The 22,396-nt window shown below is 46.9% G+C and overlaps 1 protein-coding gene across 1 annotated transcript in view; it reads left to right on the forward strand.

The window, feature by feature from the left end:
- LOC126541800 (unconventional myosin-Ie-like) overlaps positions 1-22,396 on the forward strand; it is a 364,609-nt gene that overhangs the window by 224,867 nt on the left and 117,346 nt on the right. The window lies entirely within an intron of this gene.

The following is a 22,396-nucleotide window of genomic DNA, read 5'->3' on the forward strand; positions in this document are numbered from 1 at the left end:
CCTAAGGAAAGTAGGAGCGGTTTTCGTGCAGGCGTGCAGCCCGGTCGCTAGAGTAATCACAGTCCTAACGGATAATTACGGAAAATCGCGCACTGATTGGTCCCGGTGACTGCAGGGAATTGACGTTCATGGTAATGCAATTCTCCGCGCTTATGTGGCGAGGAACAGCGTTGCGTAATTGTAAGGATTGCATGAGCGTTCTAGGAAGAAGGGCGTTAGAATTTGACTGGCTGTTTTCAATCTATCCTCACTCTGTCTTCACAGAACGCACAGCGGCGAGCGACTCGTTATTCTCTACCCTGACAAGAACAGGCGCTGGTCAATCGTGACAGTAAACGTGATCAGTGGAGACTGTTGGTTAACGACAGACAATCACGTCTTACGAAAGAAACGCTTTGGGAGTATGAGTGCCTGATAGCCGTCCTTACCCACCTTAAAACACACGAAATGCTTTCTTTAATACTGGGGTCTGATGATTGATCGACTAAACCATCCTCAGGCTTCCGTCGCGTTTGTCGGTTCGTTGGTTCGGTCGACTAGCCACTCGATGCCGTGGAAGTTTGATAGCTGAAGGGTTGGAGGTGAATAAACGCCCCAGTGGTGCCCACCTATACAGGTTAGATCGTGTACGGGTAAACGGCGCTTGATGCACTCTTCACTCGAACGCGTCAGTGCGTTTGTGGATTTTTGCTGCGCTCCAGTGAACGACGTGAATGCTAAGCGAGTATGTCTCGCTAACTTTGATAGTCTGCCTTGCTTGACGCAAAGAAAGATGACAAAAGATATAATGGCGCAGATTCTCAACGTTATCCATTTTTATTCTACGAGTGATCTCACAAGGCGTTCTTTCGGATGACGTCACGCGCATCGTTTGCTCTCCAACTTCGATCCTCTCTTTCCAGCCTCCTCACAGACTGTAGCGTCACCATCGCTGACGTGCGTGGCATTGTTCGTTCGAGCCCGATTTAGTGAATGGCTCGAGCTAGTCGATGCGCTCTCCCTCTTTCGTTTTTGACCCTTTCGCTCTCTGACTACGGATTTTCGTTGCGACGAAACTTACTCCTGAGCGGATTGCTTTTTTTTTTCGTCCGTTGAAAACAGCAAAAAAAAAAAAAAGTAAGACGGATGCGACATTCTGTATTGGTGTTTCATTTGGTCCCCTTCTTTTCTGATATTCGGCTTCTGTTTAGCGTAAGGGCTGCTTGCTTATTACTTCACGGCACTTGCGTAGCACTTGCGGCACTCCTCGCGCTGCCTATCAGTGCGCGACGTCGGGACGAAACGTAGTAGATCACCGATACGCGGCGGGTATAGTGGGGCACTCTCGACACGATATATCGGATTTCTCTTGTATCTTGAAAGTTGGTTTGTTCCGGTTTCTTCGACCGAGTACGCGTATGAGCAGGCTGTTTCAATTTCGTCATGCTTATACTATAACTCTTATGTGTCGGGTCCACTCCCATCTAAACCTGCGATCTTAGCGCGGCAAATGCAAAAAGAGTAATGGCCACTGTCCTTGCAAACTAATCACCGAACACATGCAAATAATGGCGAGTCGGTTTGTTTGTACGTGCAGTTTGCTTAACGCTTTGCGGCCGGCGCTCAATATATCCAGGAGGGTGACGAAAAACAAAATGCAGACGCAATTGATGCACACGCTCGGGATGCGTACCTCTGCCAGTCCAGAAGGTCAGGAACTTGACTACTGCGAGCACGACGACAGAGCAGCTTCGTGTGTCAAGGACATTACGCCGCTCAAGGGACTGATCCCGACACTAAGTCAGTGCATTGGTTGAAGTTTATGTACTTGAACGTTGCGAGAAATCTGAAGCTACAGAATATGTTTACACAGTCCTCGAATCCTTCGCGCCTGTGGCACGGTGGAGTTCAGGATGCGGATTTTTTTTTTTTTTCGTTCCCGCAAATATTAAGTAAAGCATTGTTTGCATAGGATCATTCGCTGTAGAGAAATAGGAGACTAATCAAGAATGTTGTATCGTTATTTCAGAAGTCTCGAATTTCTTGCTTAAGACATATAGGTCCCTTATCAGTAAGGCTTTGTTTTTCCCAGGTTAAAATTTAAATTACGTTCTGGAGTTTCACGTGCCAAAATTAGGGGGCACGCCGTAGTGGGGGACTCCGGATTAATTTGGTCATCTGAGGTTCTTCCATGTGCGCCCATTGCATGTCGGCCCGCATCGAAATGCGGCCGCAGGAGCCGGATTCGATCCCGCGACCTCGTGCTTAGCAGCGCAACGCCATAGCCGCTAAGCCCCCACGGCGCCCGAGTTTTCCATATTCCGTGCACGTTTTTTCTTGTTGGCTAACAGTTAGCTAGCTTTTCCCTCACGATGCCAAAACCTATGACGTCACGGCGCTCTATTGCCGAAGTTCCACACTGCTGTCCCCACCGGTCTTTCGTGAAGCGTACTGTCTTACGCTTTAAGGCATAGTAACAAACCCGCATCGCACCCATATCCTGCCTAACATACTAAGCATCCTATCGCTATGAGCTTACATATTAGGGATGTTTAGAATAATAGTCTAGAGATTATAGAGCGCCACAGCAAGCAATCGCTTTGCGTTCGCGGTCTGCCCCGCCGAGAAGGTGCTGTAGGATAGGGCCTGAAGAAAACGGGTAACAACAACGGGACGTCGCTGAAGCCGACGAAGCCCTGTCTCAGTCACGTCCCGTTGTTTGCGTTGCTGTTACTCGATCGCTCGTCTTCTTCAGACATGTGCCAACCGACCCAAATTAGCACGTTATTGCAGGACAGGGTTCCCGACTTGCGCTCGCATAACACAATTGCAGTGCCCTTCCTGCGTGGGGAAGGAAAATGAAAAAAATAATGCGAGAAATAATAAAAAAAATACCATGAACAAATGTAATCTGTAATATTTTACAGGATTAAAAGTATAACGGATAGTTGATCATTTTCAACCAGGAGGTCTTGACGTGTTTTTGACATGCTCACGGCGACGTTGAGAAGACCCAACGCAGGTTTGGGGCGTTTGGGGGTACCCGAACTATTTTTGAAATTTAGTTTTAGAGGCGCGCGAAAACCCAAACCCGAAGGTACCGTTTGTGTTCGCCGCATGCGCTGTAGCGAAGCGTTAATCGTTAGGGAGGGCCCCGGTTCTAAAACGACCTATTTACGTCCAATGTCAATGTGAAGCCACCACAGCCGGGAATGAAACCCGAAACTCCTCGTTCAAGAACCGAGCCAGGTGGCTGGTACGCAATAACTGCGGTTGTTATTATATATTTTTAATTTCGAGGAAGAGTGTTTACAATTCAGATAATTTAGCCGGTCTCGTCAAAGATTTCCATAAATTTGCGACGGACATCCTTTTTTCGCTATTACACGCCTAAATAGCCGCTTTATAGCGCTTAGACATTTAGCTTACCGGTCGTTATCACGGTTGGTGACATACGACGCACCTCTCTGCCGAAAACACTCGGATGCACCCTCTTCGGACCTGCTCGACAGGTTCTCGTTTGTGTGTACCGGTGGAACGTATTCCTACGTATATGTTCTTTTTTTTATCTCGTCATTGTATCCCCTCTGCCCCGCACAGGATTGCCTTCCGAAAAGGTTAATCCGCCTACTTTCTTTTAGCTAACATCTTCCTCTTTGTCTGCCTTACAGTCCGTCTGCGCGTCTGTCCATCCGTCCATTCGTCAGTACGTAGTCCACGTCTTATGTCCCTTGGAATGAGTATGGCTGCTCGGTGATTATTTATTTATTTATTTATTTATTTATTTATTTATTTATTTATTTATTTATTTATTGTAACCTCAGGGCCGAAACATCACAGAGACGCACAACGCTCGCGGTTCCGAAAGGAGATGCATCTCAGATGCGGCAAGATAGGCCAAATGAGGCCTCTAGTGACAAAGCGGCACGGTGTACGTGGATCCCTATCACCGGGATATCGCCTGTATGTTCATCTCTCCCTGCGGAACAGTTTTCATCTGCTGGATTTCGATGCGATCGAGGAACCCTTTTGTTATTATTATTATTTTTTTCTTTTGCGTGTGTGTGGTGCGAAAAGAATTGAGACAGGGATGGTCCGTGGAAACGGGAGACGTCGCAGTGCACTCGAATCGGTAAGCTGTCTGGACCCGGTCTTTACGCGTGTGGTTTGCACAGGGTGTTTCAGCGAACGCATTCAATTTTTTTTTCATTAGTGCCTGTGGCAGCTAGCATAATTCTAGTCCATGAGCTGCTCTGCTCGAAGAGGTGGACATTATTTGCACGAAGATCTGAAAGGGATAATCGACTAATTAACAAAAATTTACTTACTAAGCTTTTAACTATAGTAGGATACAACTTTAAAAAACAGCAGCTGGCAACCAAGGCACACGGACCTTGCGAGGTTGTTACTCCGCCAGACAATCACAGAAGCAGACAAAATGGTCGTCAGTGGCCATTTCAATATTGCCTCGTACTTGAAACCTCCGGAGCGTCTGCTCTTCTTGAGTCTTTTCTTTGGCGGAAGCAATCAGATGTGCAACAGACGTGGACAAAGTATATGGAAGGTGAACATTTCGTCGGCTTATATTGCGTCTGCTTATATACATGAGCCATCAAAGCTTCCAGAGTAATCGCTGGTGCCGACGTGTCTTCATATAGGAAGTACTACACAATTCGCGTCGCGCGTACAATCAGATTACACAAGGTTCGGTGATAAGAGACAACGCGTGGAACCATCGATAACATTCGAGTAAGTTCCAATAATGCAGGCGCGTCTTGTGCTGGGCGATAACTTCACGTTGTTAGTGGGCGAAATGCAGTCCGAGAGAAAATGATAAACAAGTACACGTGCCAATATTTGGTGCCTTCGCGAAATGTATGACGGCGCCCACAGAGAATATTGTTCATTCTTGCGTTCTTTTTCACTCATCGCTCGTACCCCTTTCCTTGTACTGGCGACATCTCGTCGTTAACCTCCCTGTCTGTCCTTTGGTTTCTTTGCTCTCTCTCAACCAGGCAATGACGTGTTTTAAGGACGAGCCCGTGACCCGCTGTTTCTTGTTGTTGTTGGCGAGGTCTAAGTATACATCGAAATAAATTTCACTCAGTCATTTACGTGCAGGGTGCGCTTACGACACGGAAGCGAGAATATTCGAGGAGCATGTCCATGGCTCGTAGTTAAACCCACCGTTCTTCAATGGTACTCCGAAACAGCTAACCTAATGGAGCTGTCATCATTGTCCTCGCGTGTCACAAGGGTTTGTTTTAAAACGTGAGCAAAATTGCGCTGAAAGCTATGACGCGCGTGAGCGTGCTCCCGCGCCTGTGTGTGTGTGTTTCTTTGCTTCCCTGTTTGTTTGTTTGTTTGTTTGTTTGTCTGTTTGTTTGTTTGTTTGTTTGTTTGTTTGTTTGTTTGTTTGTTTGTTTGTTTGTTTGTTTGTTTGTTTGTTTGTTTGTTTGTTTTCAGCGGGAACAAGTCAAAGTCGCTGCTATGCATAATGGCACAGGTCGCAAATATAGATCTCAGTCAACCGCTTTCGTCCCGCGTCTTGCGTGCGGCACCATAATTTACCCAGTGTATACGTAGAAAGCTAGCTGCGCCTTCAGCACTCTTTTATGTTGACGTCACGTCCTTGAAGTGAGACTGACTGCAACCTGTTGTCAAGACAACTGTGAAACCACGACGCAAAGATATCACGCCACAGAGTGCGTCATGTCAGCAGGAGAGTGTCGTGACGATGTGACTCTACAAGCTAAACTCAACCTGCAAGGTAATCGAGGGCTTTCGGAAGATCCATGGTCCATGGCCTACGCATTCTCGCACGCAAAAAGCCACAAGAGCCTTTCTGCACTTCGTGAAGGATACTTGATTGCATGACAGTGGAGATTCCTCTGCGACTGACTGTGAATGACAGACTATATATTATTTTTTTTCTCTTCTTATTTATTTTTCCCATTTCCCCTCCACAACTGTAGCGTAGACAACCGGTCACATCGCTGGTTAACATTCCCTACCTCTCCTTCTTCGTTTCTCTCTCTATGACCACTATTGACATCGTAAGAGGTTCGCAGTGTACTTGAGGGTGTAACAAGGATTTCACATCAGATTGCCATTATGGGTATGACGTAGGCCGTGAATTTTTTCTTGTAATCGCTGATAGTGTTGTTGCGCAAAGCGCACCTGCACGAGACTTAACGTCGCGCCTGTAGGGTGAAAAGCAAAACCTGCCGGTAACCACTCCACGCTTTCGGTCGGCGACGCTAAACAAAGCCGCGTGGGAGTTGTCGTTGAAGAGGCATAGTGTCACATAATGTTAATTGCGTGTGTACCCCCAGCCTGAAAGTACTATACTCAGCGGGATGAAGCCATGTGTCTGCGGGGACTTAATGGGCTATATCAATGGTTCTTTTGTTTTTTTGGTTCTTCGGAGTGACTTCAGAACTAAATTTAACGAAATAGCAGGGCGTGGTGAAGGACTAACGTTATATAATTTCCAGCAGAACGTCTCCAAAGAATTAACTCATTCACTTTAGGACACGCCAGAGAGAGAAGCCGTTGATACTTTGGTACAATTGCTTTATTCCTTGATGGTATTTATTCCCCTGGAGGTTAACTGCTGATACGATGTGTACAAGAGGCGGCCTGTGTGCGGAAAATTTTATCGACGGTGCGCGCCGTTGGAAACATTGCAGCAGCAAAGGAGGCATGTAGGATTCTTCGTCCTATTGGTAGGTGGAGGGGGCGACGACTTTAGGTGTAGAGCTCCTATTTAAGTGGCACCCTATATTTTTTTAGGTACGAAGCTTTGTTAGGAAGAGGCGGCGTCGCAAACCCGCAGTGCTTTTTTAGCACTGCGCGGGCATGAAAGCATGTATGTGCGGCATATATAATAAAGAAGCCAACCAAATCAGTTTGATCGCAAATCCGAATGCGGTGGCGTCATGACGGGTTTGCGCAAGGCGAGTGAACAGCGAGGTGAAGGCCACTTGAGACGGCTGATGGACTATGTACAATAAATTGGGACTCGTAGAATATCTTATCAAAACTGAATCTTTTCTGACGCAGTGAGGTTAATCAGAAGCAAACAAAACGAAGAGCCAAACCTGTCCATTACGAATTTCGTTCTAATACGCGGTGCCGCTGAGCTATGGGTGCGGCTCTCAGGGTATCGGTGATACTCTTGCGTATCTGGGTCGTTTCCTTGCACGAAAAGTTCCGCCCGAGCCTGCACTCGAGGTCGCAGTTACTTGTCAAACGGAGTAGCCGGTAACGTTTTGCGTCCAACCTCTTCATCTACAGAGAGATATAGAATGCATAGAAAGACATGGCGGTTAACCAGAGGTAGTTGCGGTTACCCACCCAGCACGGGGGCTAGGAATAGGGAGATAAAAAGAGAAGTTAAGAGGAAGGAGGAGAGAGAGAGAAAGAGTGACGAGCGCAAACAAACCGCGTACGCTATAGAACGGTAGGGAGCGGCCTTCTTAAAGTCTATCGTGAAGAACCGTAGACCACCGGAATCTGAGCAGCGCGAAAGAGGTCTTCTGTGCGGATGTTCTTTGGGAGCACTGGCCTTTTAGTTATGATAGCGGACGATTGTCCATTTGGTCCGTGACTCTGCACATCACTTTCATCTCGACACTATAGCGTGGGCAGACACAGATAATGTGTGCTAGCGTCTCTCCACAGCTGCATGTGTCGCAGGTGGGGCTTTTGGCCACTCCAATAACATACCCATTCAACAATCCCTGCTGACCTGTTCAGTCTTTGTTTAGTTAAACTTTGTATTGTAATTCTTTTTAGTGTTCTTTAATATGAATACAGCCCGTCATATGCTGCACCGGAGAGCAGGAAAGGTTATGTAATCTCCTAACACGGCGTCTAACGTCGTGAGCACACGAAGACGCGTAGCGAGCTTCGTGATGAAAGTGCACTTGCTCCGTGGTTAGCAGAGCTTCTCTTCTAAGAAAATATAGCTACTAAAAGATATTGAAAACTGAGAACAACGTCATAACAAATCTTCGGTGCGGAAAGAAGCTTTGCGCAATGCTTGTTGGACTGACTCAGCGAGAAGAAAAAGAAACGCAGGTGGGCGGTGATCCAGACAAGAACGCAAAAAAGGAAACAAACCGGTGATGGGTTTCTGACGTGCGTCGAATCTGTTTCGAAACTCGCTAAAGTCTCGGGAGGTCTGCAGCTTCTAGTGCGTTTCCACAAGTGGGACGAACAAGAAACGCAACGTATGCGTGTTTGCTATGGGCGAGAGGGAGACATCGACCTGAATGAAAGCTGCATATAACAGCCCCGTTATGCAATAGCTGTGCTCGTTTTCCGTTACTTTATTCTTTTTTTCGTCCTCGTAAGCTTTTGTTCGCTGCTTTAATTCTTTTCCTACCATGGGGAAAATAGGTGTTTTTTGTAGGTTACCCCAGATATTTTTTTCTGATGAAACTACTGCACTCAGTATTTTATGTACGAAAGGCAGAATGAATGTACTTTTCACGCATACAATTTTTATTAACGAGATGTTTGTCATGATAAAGACAGAAATTGCCAAAATCAAGATTATGGGATAAAATTGAACAACGTTTGTAAAGAGGCGCTTGAATCTACAAAGAAAGAAAATGTAAAATAAAATTACGAGATATGAGAAATGTACTGCCGTCTAATTAGCACTATCTCCAAAAAGAAAAGCAAAATTTTTCATTAAGCAGCTATTCCACTACAGAAATTTAAGTGCACGCACTGCAGTTTGGCGTGCCAGGCTGCAGCCGTCCATGTTCCGGGCTGGCTTGCGTCGTCGCGGGTCTCAGAGTCAAAGTCCAACGAAAGGGTAGCGTCCTCAGACTCGCTGCTGCTCTATCCATATATACAGTCAGCCACAAACGCAGCGGAATTTGCGAGATCTGCGACGATCTTTCGAAGCGCGCGCGCCGCTCCCGGAGGCGGCCATCTTTGCTTTCTGCTGCGACGACTGCCAAAGTTCGGGGTGCGTTCAAAGAATTAACGCCTGGTGAGGAAAGAGCGATATGCTTAGAAAACAAAAATATAGTTCTCCTCCTTCACGTCCTACGGAGCAGAATGTCCGTGAACGGCGCGAAAAGTCTCGAAAGCGGCGTTTCAAGCCATGGATAGCGGGCGGCCTTTTTTACTTTCTACGATGACGAGCGCGAAAACTTCGGAGCTCGTTTAAAAATCACCACCTGGGGTAAAAAGGCGAACTGCTTAGGAAACAAAAGAATAGTCCCCCTCCTTCCCCTCCAATAGCGCAGTGTGTCCGTGAGCGGCGCGGAAAGTCTCGAAACCGGCGTTTCAAACCATAGATATCGGGCTAACGATGCCCAAGAGGCGCGGTACGGAAAGAATTAATGAGAGAGAGGTGTGGTTACCAAAACTAATCGCATATAATACGTGCACGTGAGCGGTGGATGATGTGGTATGAAGATGGGAAGGATAAGAAATTTATCGCAAAGTTGAGCGTATTCTATCTGTAGTTGGTAATTAAAAGGGCCTTAATTTTCACTATGATTTTCTCGGAATCTCGTTCGGTTGGTTTAATATGCTTACGTATACATATTGGTTCGCGCATTGTCAGAACAACTTGTTATCGAATCGTTATGCGAAACAGGAACTTTGCGTGACAAATTATTTGTATAGTACGCGGAGTTATTCGGCAACTCGCCGCGTCGTGTAGGTACAGGAAGAGATGTTGCCAGACGAGCTTTTTATGCGTCAGCGGAAAGGAATAGCGTCTTTAGACGAAGGAGATGCTTCCTTCTTTCGCGCAACCTATAATTCCCATTTTTTCACCTTGCAAGATTGCTCTTCGCCCAAGAACGTCAGGCCTTTGTCGGAGCACCTGCTTTTCGCTGTTCCAGTGATCGCACTTTCTTCGTTTCTTGCATTTATAGCCCACACAGCGTAGCTTGGATGCTTCCACGCAAGCAGAAAAGAAAGATTACCGGCCTCGAAGAGGGTACACTTCGACTGCGACAAATGTCTTTCGGTGTTTCGTCCATAGCCCACTCTCGCAGCTACAGCAACCGCACAACAATAGCGTGACAACGAAGAAAGAAGGTGCGTCAGGGCGCTCCTTTGGTCCACTTTCTCTTCTTGCGTTACAACGTGAAAATAGGCTGAGAATGAAAAGAAATAATGCGCCGGCTTTAGCTTTCCAGGTGAGACTGGGGAACGGGGAGGGGCGGGCGGCCACTTGGCCGTTACTGTTAATGATTGATCCTTCTACCCGCGGCCAGGAACTAGTGATAACACTGCGCTACTGACCGAACCGTTCATTGCTCGCAGAACCAAGCTGCGCACAACTTTCGTAAACTCGCGGCCCCAGAGACCACGGCAGCAAGCGGAAAGAAAAGAAGCCCAGCTTTTGCGAAGAAGAAGCCACGACGCAATCTCGCTGGAAGCGAGGGCATAGCTCACCGGTGCGCCCGCTGCAAACACGTCCCGTCTGTTTCAATCACGGAAAACTCTTTCCTTTATTATAGTTACCTTCCCTTCTTCTTTTTTGCTGCCTTAACGTTCCGCACTTTCTTTCCTAGCTCTTATTTAACTTCTGCTCTCTTTCCCTCTCTTTCTTCCTTTATTTCATTTCCATTTCATGTACGTTTTGTTCACGAACGTCTGAAGAGATATGTTTTAGTTTTCGCCGGAAAGCTATATCGTCTGTCCCTATTCGTTCATTTTATTCTATAATTCAGTAGGCTCCCGCGTTCTTTGTTCTTGTATTTTTTTATGGTCTTTGGAATGAGGGTGACGGGAAATTGCTGGCATTGTGGATCATAAAGCACGCTTTGTTCTCCAAGCTTTCGAAAGGGACCCTCCAGCTACCAAGCCTTCCCTATGATGTTTCATCTTCCTTACGTCGCCTTCACCTTCGTTTCACCATATATAGTGTTATTCGCATGTTGCTGTTGTTTGCGTGCACATCTATCAGTTATGGGAAAGGGAGGCCATATGTGGGCGTATATTGCAAAGTCACGAACTCTACTCGGAAAAAAAAAAAAAAGAATGAGAAAACCAGGTAAAAAATACACTGCACACACTACGACAGCAGTCACAAACATACAAGTAGTGTCATCATGGGCATATGCTCAGGAAGCACAGGCTACTTCTTTGCTGAACTTACCACATCACATTGCAAATAAGGGAGGAAGGAAAACAACACGTGGTGCGGAAGGGGCATACAAGATAAGAAAACAAGTGAAGATTAGAAAAATAAAGGAAAGCATCAGTTTTCACATACTGTATTTTTTCAGTGAGCCATGCTCTCTTTTAAAAAGCACACGCTTTTAAAGCAGTTCGTGCCGATGTCGGCTGGAACCAGGGTCCAAAAATCTTGCGTTCCGTAAGGGGACGGTTGTCAGTCCTGTAGAGCGTGGTGGTGAGGACTTGTCTTTGTGCACTGAAACGACGACAATCACACAGAAGGTGCCGCTATCGTCTCTTTGCACCTGCAAACTTCACAATCTGGACATATGGCCATTCCGATGACGTAAGAGTACGCGTTGGTGAAAGCTACTCCAAGCCATAGGCGACAGATGAGAGTTACACCTCCCGTCGTGGTAAGCCATGTGGAAGGCGTAGCTTAGGATCAGCATCCGGGGAACTAAGGCGCCTGTTTTAAAAGTCTGCCGAATTCTATTGAGCCAAGGTAAGCACGCGAGCAAGCGCACGGAGCTTTCCCGCTGCGTCTGTTCTTGACAGCGGGATAGCAACGCAAACGGCGCTGTTATGTGAAGATCGAGCGGCTGCGTCTGCTTGCCCATATTGCGAGAGTCCCACACAACTCCTAGCAAATCTAAATGTCCGCCAATCTTGCACTTGAACTTTATTATTGGATAGCATAATACGGAATTGGCAGTCAGTCATCCAAACTTGCACGTAAATTTAGTGAGCGGATTGCGTAAGATTGGCGCTGGCACAGAAAAAAAAAACGCAACTGGAACTCGGATAGTCTGTTACATCGCAGCCGTCATTTACCGTCAGCCGTTCTAGCTACTTCTTTCTTTTTTTTTTTTTTTACAGTTATGTATTGGTTCGGAGGAACGGGACTGACGAACTTCTGGGAAAGCTAAAGAAATTTGCCTGGTCGCTCTCTAGCAGCCTATTGCAGATAGGATCGATGACGCACGGAATAACGCATGCAAAGCGCACCATACTCGCAAAGCACACGCAAACCCGCACCACTAGTGCTGCTTTCAGTCTATCGTTCAGGCCAGTTTCGTGCCGCTGTCAGACAGAAAAGTTAAAAAGCACATCGCGTATGTCTCACTTTCGCCTCCAATTTCCTGGCGCTGTCTTAAATTTTGACATCGTAGCATGGAGCGCACTATATTTGAGCACGTTTACGGAATGCGCGACCGTGCTCAGCGCTATAAGTAGCACAGGCGGAGAGAGAAAGACATGTGTCTAAAGAGAGAGAGAGAACCATGTATCTACGCTCGGCGTTGTCGCTCATCTCCACTGCAAGCACACCTACGTAGTTTTGCTGCTCGCCACGCTAAAACTTCTAAGGCAACATTTTGTTTCTTCCTCACTTTTATCGCCGTCCAGCTGTGGGCGCAGTTTGCCTCCCAATAGCGTCGTCTCTCCTCTCGCCTTAAGGCGTCCGTTGTGTGTCACAGTGCGTTGAGGAACGGCCGGCTGTTTAGGGAAAGCTCGACCCTTTTACGCGCGACCCAAGCTGTTCGCCTCATCGTTCCATTGTTTATCGGAACACACAAACACACACACGCACACAAAAAATAAGTAGCTGCAACATAAATTTCAAAGAAAAGTGCGAACATTGGCTTCGCTGATGGAAAGAAGCGTTGAAGGAAAAAAATAAGAAAAAGAAGACTCGTTTATGGTGACAGTGGTGTTGACCTCGCTTTGCACTCACCTGCAGTCTGCGCCAGCAACTGCTTGCGCGAAAATAAAAGAAAAAGCTATAAGGCGGCGCGGGCAGACAAGGGCGGTGCCTGTCCTCTAGACAGGAAAGCGGGCAAAAGTTACGTCGAGCCAACAAAATACTATTTGGTCCTCGGCCTTTCGCTACCAGTGGCGGGGCTCTCCATATTGTTTGACGTGATCTCTGAGCGTCCCTGTAGCATACTTCTTTTTCATTTTAGTCTACGTGTTGCTGTACTTTCGGGGCGTGCGCACATATAGGTGTCGCGTTAAGCAACGCGTCCGCGAAATATGACTCCTTCGTGCTCACTCGATCACAATGTGTGGCGTCGTCTTTCCTTCCTATTCTTTTCTTTCTCTCTCTCCCGTTATGTTTGTCCATTTTCTTTACTTGGTGGAAGCACCTATATTTAGCGAGTCCCGACGCCTGGGGACATTCGCTCGTTCGGTTTCTTTTTACCGGCTTTTCATGGCGCGAAACGCAGTCGTTACTTTACGCAGCGCGTCTAACGAATGACCGTGACTTTGGCGGTGGTGTTGGCGCAGCTGCCGTGCTCCTCGCCCTCGGGCAGGCCGACGGGGTCGCGACGCGGTTCGCGAAGCTTTCGAGTCACGTGCCAACTCTGACCGGCGCGATCGGAAGCCGAAATGCCAGCCCGCGAGTGCAACTACGACAGAAAAGAGCCTACCGTATTCACCGCCGGAGAATAACAGCGCACTTCTTTTATTATTATTATTGCTGCGTTGCAATTACTTTGCGTTACGTTTTAGTGATGTGGTACGGCTTTGTCTTTATTTTTTTCTATTTCTTGTATACTACTCGCGTTTCTGTTCTTTATAGTAGCCACTCCGCTTGAACTAGATCGTGGTTCACTTTATCTGTAAAGAAAGAAAGAAAGAAAGAATGAAAGAAAGAAAGAATGAAAGAAAGAAGGACCTGGACGATGCACACTGTAAGCAGACAAAAAGGAGATTCGTTTGGGAATGTGTTCGTGGGGGGAGGGGACTGAAGCACCCTTCTGTCATTTTTGGCGATTTATCCATCATGATCCGTTTCTCCTTCTTTATTTGTTTCTTTATTATTATTATTATTATTATTATTATTATTAATATTATTATTATTATTATTATTATTATTATTATTATTATTATTATTATTATTATTATTATTATTATTATTATTATTATTATTATTATTATTATTATTATGCCTGGAACACCTGCAGGATTTCACATCCGTAGATGGCAACTTATCGTTGATGAAAACTTATTGTGCTACGAGGGTTTCAAGAGCGCTATGATAATCTTGTCGTTCGTTCGTTCGTTCGTTCGTTCGTTCGTTCGTTCGTTCGTTCGTTCGTTCGTTCGTTCGTTCGTTCGTTCGTTCGTTCGTTCGTTCGTTCGTTCGCTCGTTCGTTCGTTCGTTCGTTCGCTCGCTCGCTCGTTCGTTCGTTCGTTCGTTCGTTCGTTCGTTCGTTCGTTCGTTCGTTCGTTCGCTCGCTCGCTCGCTCGCTCGCTCGTTCGTTCGTTCGTTCGTTCGTTCGTTCGTTCGTTCGTTCGTTCGTTCGTTCGTTCGTTCGTTCGTTCGTTCGTTCGTTCGTTCGTTCGTTCGTTCGTTCGTTCGATGTAATTATAGATGTTTGCAGCTCAATGGTCTGCCTTTTCAAAAATTTGTTTAAGTAGATAAATTGACGCGACATGAGCGGAAATTTTTGTTGCATTAAAGCAGTCACTCGAATTTTAAGCTTTAATGAAATATCGCTCTCCACGAAAAAATTATACCACTACTGCGACTTCCCGAGGTGACCTCCCGGAAATGAAACGGGGAGCTTTCTTTCTCCGAACCCCTTCTTTATTAAATGAGCTATACGCGGCAGCAGTCTCACTGAGCACTCCACACAGGTGCCGTTTAAATAAAGCGCGGAAGAAAAGAGCCGCCCTCTCTCGCCTCGTGAAAGACAAATTTCGGGCTTCTCGGCGCATGCAGTTTATTGCTTGAAGAAGGACGCCTTCCCCCTCCCCCCCCCCCCCCTCTTATGATAAAAAGCTGTCTACTTCGGCAGCAGCAGCATCATGGGGACGAAATCATTCGAAGGAGCGATCGTTGCGAACGCTCCATTCGAGCACGCTTATACTATCAAGAGAGCAGTGTTCAGAAGAGATTGCTCTCGGCAAAACAAACACAGTTCGAATGCGTCAGTATACACACAAGCACGTGCGCGTCTTCGAAACACGAAACTGCCGTCTTCTCCGAAACTGTCTGGCTCTTTTCGTGCCGTACTTGCATTTCTGCGTGTTCGCTGAAATGCAAGTACTGCAAGAGTCTTCCGCGTCTCTATAGTGTTCATGCATCCCGAATCTCTCTCTCTGTCGCGCGCACGCACTGGCGTTTGTTCGTAAGACAAGCTCTCTGGCGCTGCGTTTTCTTTTCTTTATTTTTTTTTTCAAGGCCCATTCACCTCCGTCTCGCTCCTGTTAAGCAAACTACAGATGTTTGTCGATAAGAGCCGCTCTGACCGAACTCTTCGCCCTTCAATTTATTTCCGCATTCGTGATCGCCGCCCCTCACATGCGAATTGGAGATCCCGGAAAGATGGGGGAGAGTAGAAAGGGTATGGCTTCTTCAACTGTTCTTTGCAAAAATGAAAAAGAAGACGCGTTTCGGGTTGTTTTGCTACGCGAGACCGGTCGTTCTGTTCGCAAAATGGGCGTAGTTACGAGCTGCCATCGTCTATTCGTGTTTGGCGCCGCGCACTTTGGCAAGGCCGCGTCGCCATTGTAAATGGGTCGCCCTCAGTGTTCGCTCGGTTCGAGCTGTCTCTTCGCAATAGGCCTCGAGAGTAAACAGAAAAGTGCTGGGCGAACTCAGAGTGCAAGTGCACGCAACTGGGCAGACAGGCGGTATGAGGGCTGACATGCGGACGAGTCGGTACCGCTTCGTGGCGGAAAGCAGTGCGAAATTCGCAATAACAAAGACGGAATAGACACACACCGGGGCTGTGTATGTCAATTATACGTTTGGTCTTGCGTTGTCGTGCTGTTTTCCGCATAGACCGGTGATAGGCACGAATGTTCATCTCCGAGTCATGACAGAGATGAACCATAATGAAGCAGAAAAGCACGTGGTTTAATTTGCATGCGTACACCGCACTCGCCACTCGCAGTTGAATGTCGCAGAGTAAAGAGTAGAAAATGGGAGGGAGACTCGAAACTAAGTTCTCGACTCATGCGCCAAACATCGTAATGCTAAGGGGACTACAGAAGGGGGCTTCTCCGCACTAAGCCTTTACTGCGGAGAAGCTACTTTTCAAGGTGCGTTTTGACGCCCTAGAGAAGTTCGTCGACGATACATATAATAGCTGTCAATAACGCAAGCGTGCATGTACAAACGTTTAACGACAAAATAATCACTATCAGCTGGGAAGTGTGAGCCACCATGCGTCAGCGCTACTTTCTCTGGGCACTACCTCTTTGCACTTACGTGAGACTGCTACATTGCACATAGATTGTACGGACAGAAAAAGATTCTCGGCTTCTTCGCACTAAAACCGCGTGATAAAATCGACAGGCGATAGCCTTTCGAAACTTTGTACTTCGTGCCGAAAAGCTTCCTTCCAACGCCTTCGATAACCTCCCGTTCGCCTGTGTATGTCATTGACTGATCTTTCAGATAGCCTTCGATGCGCCTCCCGGTATCTTTTCCACGGACTTCTGTCCTCGCTTTGGTGCCGGTTTGCATCTGTGTCCGCTTCGCTTGCCATACTTTAAGTGCGGACTATATATCGCATCGCTATTTTTTTCGTTACTTGATTAAGCTTTTGCCATCAGCGTTGACCAAATGGCATGACCAAATGCACGGCACGCTCCATCGCGTATCACTAAGTCTTCTTGGAGCACGCGGGTATGCACACTCGATATCCTCACGGCGCAAGAGATATCGCTAGTGTTAGAACTGTGAAGGTCCAGGTTCGACCCCTGTTGAAGAACCTGTACCATGGTCAGCGAATAATCTGCAGCGGAAAGCGAACGTTTTCTCAAAATATTTTTCATTATGTACAGTATTAGATAAGCGTTTGCGATAAGCCGATAACTGATCCTGTGCAATTATGCACGAAGTGATGCACCTATACTCCGTACTGTGGACTGAACTTGAACTGAGCAGTCTGTTTAGGCCTGCCATTCATCTTAGGCAGCGGAGGAGCCTTGCACCAACACGTAAAGACTACAATGTCTGATAGAGCATTTGGGTAGCGGCGAGCACATACGTTAGATGTCGAATAAACTCTCTGTTCTGGCATCTTTGCCATTAGTAAGATCATTTTCAATGTTTTTATTACTTATTTATTTAATACCTTTAGTATTATTGTTATTCTTTTTTTTCTGTATAACATAGAGAAATGCCTTAGCCGATGTACTATATACCTCAACCTCTCCACAGCTACCGATGTTGAACAGAATAGAAAAGACTAAATTTACTTTATTTAATTATTTTTCACTCACTCACTCACTCGCTCACTCACTCACTCACTCACTCACTCACTCACTCACTCACTCACTCACTCACTCACTCACTCACTCACTCACTCACTCACTCGCTCACTCACTCGCTCACTCACTCACTCACTCATTCACTCACTCATTCACTCACTCATTCTCTCACTCACTCCGACTTTTAGTCCTGTAATGGTAACGTGTACTCTTATAAGCGCGCATAAACGCTTCGATATTTCTTGCATTGCCACCTGTCAATGCCTCATTTGCTAAATACCCAGCTGAGTCGCTCGTTTTCCCACTGGCGCGGCCGTTCTTCCGGTTTAAGGGAGTCGCAAAGAGATTGCACTCTCAGCCGACCCTATTCTGGCTTGGTCGGGAAGGTAAAATTTTATTGCATGTCAATATCTTTCCTCATGCTGCAATTTTACATTTTTCTTTTTGTTCAGATGCTTGAAAATTCAGCATCACTTAAGGCATATCAAGCGGCTATATATTGTAGGCATCCGGTGCGCGTCGCTTCAGTGACGTCAGCAGATGGGCCAATAATTTGCGACGGAAAAGCACGTGGTTTAATTTGCATGCGTACACCACACTCGCCGCTCGCAGTTGACAGTCGCAGAGTAAAGAGTAGAGAATGGGAGGGGGACTCGAAACCAAGTTCTCGACTCACGCGTCAAACATCGTAATGCAAAGGGTTCTATAGAAGGGGGCTTCTCCGCACCAAGCTCCCTACCGTGGAGAAGCTACTTTTCAAGGTGCGTTTTGACGCCCTAGAGAAGTTAGTCGACGATACATATGATAGCTGTCAATAACGTAAGCGTGCATGTATAAACTTTTAACAACGGAATGATGTCTATCAGCTGGGAAGTGTGAGTAGATAGACTAGTAGAAAACGGAATGGAGGGCACGTAAATTCGGCCTCTTGTTTGCAGGTGTCTCGACCATTCATCACTGCTTCATTGCCTGTATTCATGAAACTTATCTTACGCAGGTGCCGTCCGAGCTTTATTCTCGTTACCACGTCGATTGCCTCAGTGATTTGCGGGCGCCTCAACGGCTGCGAATAGTGCAATGCTCTTAAGAGAAGTTACGAGAATGAGCCCCCCCCCCACCTCCCCCCCTCTCCTTCATCTGTCTGTCGAGAGACGCCTCTGCATATTCGAGGACCAGTTTCAAAGAATCGCCGACCGGCTCGGGCGCGCTGTGTAACGATCGAAACGCCGCAGCTACTCTTTTGTCTCCAGCTCGGTGTCGTCTGCGAGGAACAATGGCGACCCAATCTGGTGGTGTGGGAAGGCGAGGCCGCGCGTGGTTTCGCCGCGATAAGCTGCCCGAGCGGAGCGACCGCGCACCCTCCAACTGGTCCGACTAAACGCGAGCGCACGGCGTCCCCAAAATCGCTCTCGCGTTCTCTCATCAGCCATAAACGCGGCAACTTGCCGGTTGTCCGTGTGAGCCGGTGTGCGTGTTAACCCTTTCAACTAGCCAGCCCGAAGTTGTACTCGCCCTAGCTGTTTGCACCAATGTCGTCAAAGACGACCCGTTACTCGTTCGGGCCAAAACTCATTCCGCTTTGCTTGCCAGGAACGAGCCGCACTCGTCGACTCAGTTCGCGTCGTGCATTTGAGCATCGGCACTTGAACGTATTCTTGGCTGCTTTGAAATCCTTTTTGTTATCATCTTCTTTCACTCGTCACTTTTTTTCACTTTAACACTCCTAATACTAACGCATTAAGACATTACAACAGAACCGATCTCACGATGACTTCGGACGTTAATGCGTTTAGCGTTAAAGCCACGTAGTTACGCCGTATTTACTGAAAACACCTTTGTTTGCAGTATCCACGGGGAAAGTAGGCTGAAACTGCTAATCGAATTAATGGACCCGCACGCCACAGCGTCCACACTTTCGGACGCTACAAACAAAGCTTCACTAAACGAGGCTTCTAAACCACATCCATGGAGCTTTGCGCCGCTGCCACTGTGACTTGGGGTTCGGTAACCGTGACTTCGGATGAACTACGCGCGACTGCGTAGGCGTCTATTTCAGATGTAAAACCTTTTCGAAGCGACCTGGTTCTCACTTTTATCAGTCGCGCCGCGAAAGTTGCGCGCCTGTTTAAAGCGCGGTGAAAGAGGTTAGACGTATCGATACAGGCAGAAAGAAAACTGTTTGAACTACCCAAACAGTGCTTATCGCATTAAAAAAATTATGACCGACTGTACAGGAATCGCTTTCGCTTTGTTTTCCTTTCTGCTGGCCCTTTTCTCGTTAAAAGCGCCGCCAATGACGCGCCCAATTCTTCTAAAAAAAAAAAGCGGGCGAGAGCGGCCCTGTTACCGCACCCGCGCACCCTAACAAAACGTTTGCGGGTGCGCGCGCCTTTTCTTTCGCGCACGCCCAGAACCACGCGTGCGTTGCGCTTGCGTCAGCATTGTCGCAACCGCGCGGGTAAACTTTGGCGAAGCCGCCTCTGAACTGTTCTCTCGGCCTAAGTGCGTGCCTTGATGCGATGGCCCGTCTCGCTTTTCTCTTTCTTTGTTATTTCTGTCACCTCGCATCAGCGTTTCATCACTCTCCCGGTATCTCGGCGCCCTTTTGTCCCCGCGCACATACTTTCTCTCGACGCAGCTTCCGTTCGCAGCAACTCCTCTCGAAGCACTCGAAATTCTTCTCTTTTCTAAATAATAATGAATTTCGCGCAAAAAAAAAACTGTCACAGAGAGGGAAAGACATAAGAACAGGACCCCTCACCTGCCTGTTACGGTGCTTTTGGCGCTGAATTCATTATTATTTGGCATGCATGAACTAGCCCAACAGCAAGAGCTACTTCTATTTTCTCTCTCTCTCTCTCTCTCTCGTTGCTTCGAGCTTTGATATTTTTCTAAACTCGCTCCTAACACTGAGCGGAACCTTTGTTCTTCCCTTCACCTCTCTTGAACCAACGTGTTGTTCTTCCTATACGGGGTGGGTGGGGGGGGAACCTCCTTACAGTAGTAGTCTGTCAAGGTCACGCCGAAGTCCCCTTAGGTTACTTCGGTGAGAAGCTGCAACTGTGGTACATAAATCTGTTCTTTGTGTCTCTCATCTCTCTATCTTTCTGTCTCTCGCTTCGTTAATTATTTGTTTGTACGTTTGTTGGTTAGAATGGATGATGATAAAGGAAGGAAGTCACCTTGCGTTATGACGGATACCCCTTGTTGTACGGCAGCGATCCAAAAAAATTTAGCATAATAGAGGAAGAAACGTCAGAACTTCACTAACTCATATTGCACTAAGATCAGTCAGATACACTGGTGTTGTGTGTTATTTTATAGTATAACACTTCTTTTTTTACTTTAAGCTGAGCCTACTTCTTTCATGCTAACATGAACCCCGTATGTTGGCACGTGGACAGATACTATGTTTGATTTTCAACTAATTATTCGACATTACTTACCTTACAAAGTATGTATTATACACATAGGTGACCCATTGAATAATGCGCGAGCAGACAGACTGCCTCAAGAGTAACTACATCACGATGCTGTTGAATAAACAACATTAATTCAATAAATCATTAAATGCAAAAGGCGAAAAGAAATAGCGAGCGCATTTTGTATTATTAGTTCTTCTGGTTCTCCTTGCTTTCGTGCGTTAATTTCAATCAACGCTGTTTCCAGCCATTCGTGTTCGTCGCTATTAGTTTTGTATATGCAACTAAATGAGCTGCGGGAACTGCGTAGGAGAAGAGGGTAAAGAGCGCGAGGAAGCGGTGACTAATGTGCACCTATATCGACCGTGCATATTCGCGCTATATCCGACCTAATGTCTTTTTATTTTACTCTCTGATTTTTTTTCCGGCTCCCTTATTTTTTGATGCAGCCTGACGATATCGCAACAAACAAAATCAAGGCAAACCTAGAAAACAATTTGTATATTGACCCAGGCTTGGCTGGAAATGCGGGTAAACGCGGCGGCGAGCATTGCAGGCAGATGTATTAATGCGCCCCGAGACAAGCATCGACTTCGTTCAGTAAATCACGCACGAGCTCGGTATAGGGTCCCCCGTGGCGTCCACTAATTTGTCTTACGCCATTTCTGCCCTTTGTTCGCTGCGTTTAGCGCCTTCTTCGCTACCGAATTTTATTTCCGTCTTTCTTCCTAAACTTTCTAACCCTGAGAGGTTTACAGGGCTTAAAGAAAGAATGACCTGCGACTTTCGAGACCTGTCTTCTTCTTCTTCTAGTTTCTTCGATCTTCTTCTTTGCGTACTTGCTTACTTGTTTATCGACTATTGCCGCTCCTTATGCGCGTCCCTTCGATCTTCGCGGACGCCTTGGCTACGCAGCTAGCTAGGAAGAGCGATAAAGTTTATGGCTTGTATTTTCTGCTTACGCCTTGTGCTTCGATAGCCGTATCCTGTTCCCAAGATGCTTTCCTCTAAAGAGGGCGCTCGGAAGGGAGCCCGTTAAGAAAGCAACAAAAGGTGCCGCGCATGGCTGCCTGCCTGCCTTCCGGTCTAGCCATTAAATATTGGTGACTCGGCGTAAAACCGGTTGAGACGTGTTTGATGTACGCGGAACTTGACGCACGCTTCTTCTGGATGACGCACAAATTTTGTTTATAGCGCGGCTCCGGCGGAGCATAAGCAATGAAGGGCCCCGTGTGCCTCGTCGTCGGCTGGCGTGGAAGATGTTGTAAGAGGGGTGCGTGATTTGTAGGTGACGGCTGAAGTTTGTTGCGCTAACCAGACCTTTGCCGGGACTGTAGTTTTCTTCCTTCGGGGTAGCTTGTGACAGGAACGCAGGCGTGCGTTCTGCTTTCATCCAGCACTTCGGTTCAAGTTCACTTCAGATTGTCTTTGTCCTTGAATGAGAACTGGTTAAGAGAGTTATTAAAGGCCATCAATATAATAACAAGGACGAGACCTTTGCCGAGACTTTAGTTTTCTTCCTTCGGGGTAGGTTGTGACAGGAACGCAGGTGTGCGTTCTGCTTTCATCCAGCACTTCGGTTCAAGTTCACTTCAGATTATCTT

This window comes from Dermacentor andersoni, chromosome 2 (assembly GCF_023375885.2).
Source record: "Dermacentor andersoni chromosome 2, qqDerAnde1_hic_scaffold, whole genome shotgun sequence".
Classification (NCBI taxonomy): Eukaryota; Metazoa; Arthropoda; class Arachnida; order Ixodida; family Ixodidae; genus Dermacentor; species Dermacentor andersoni.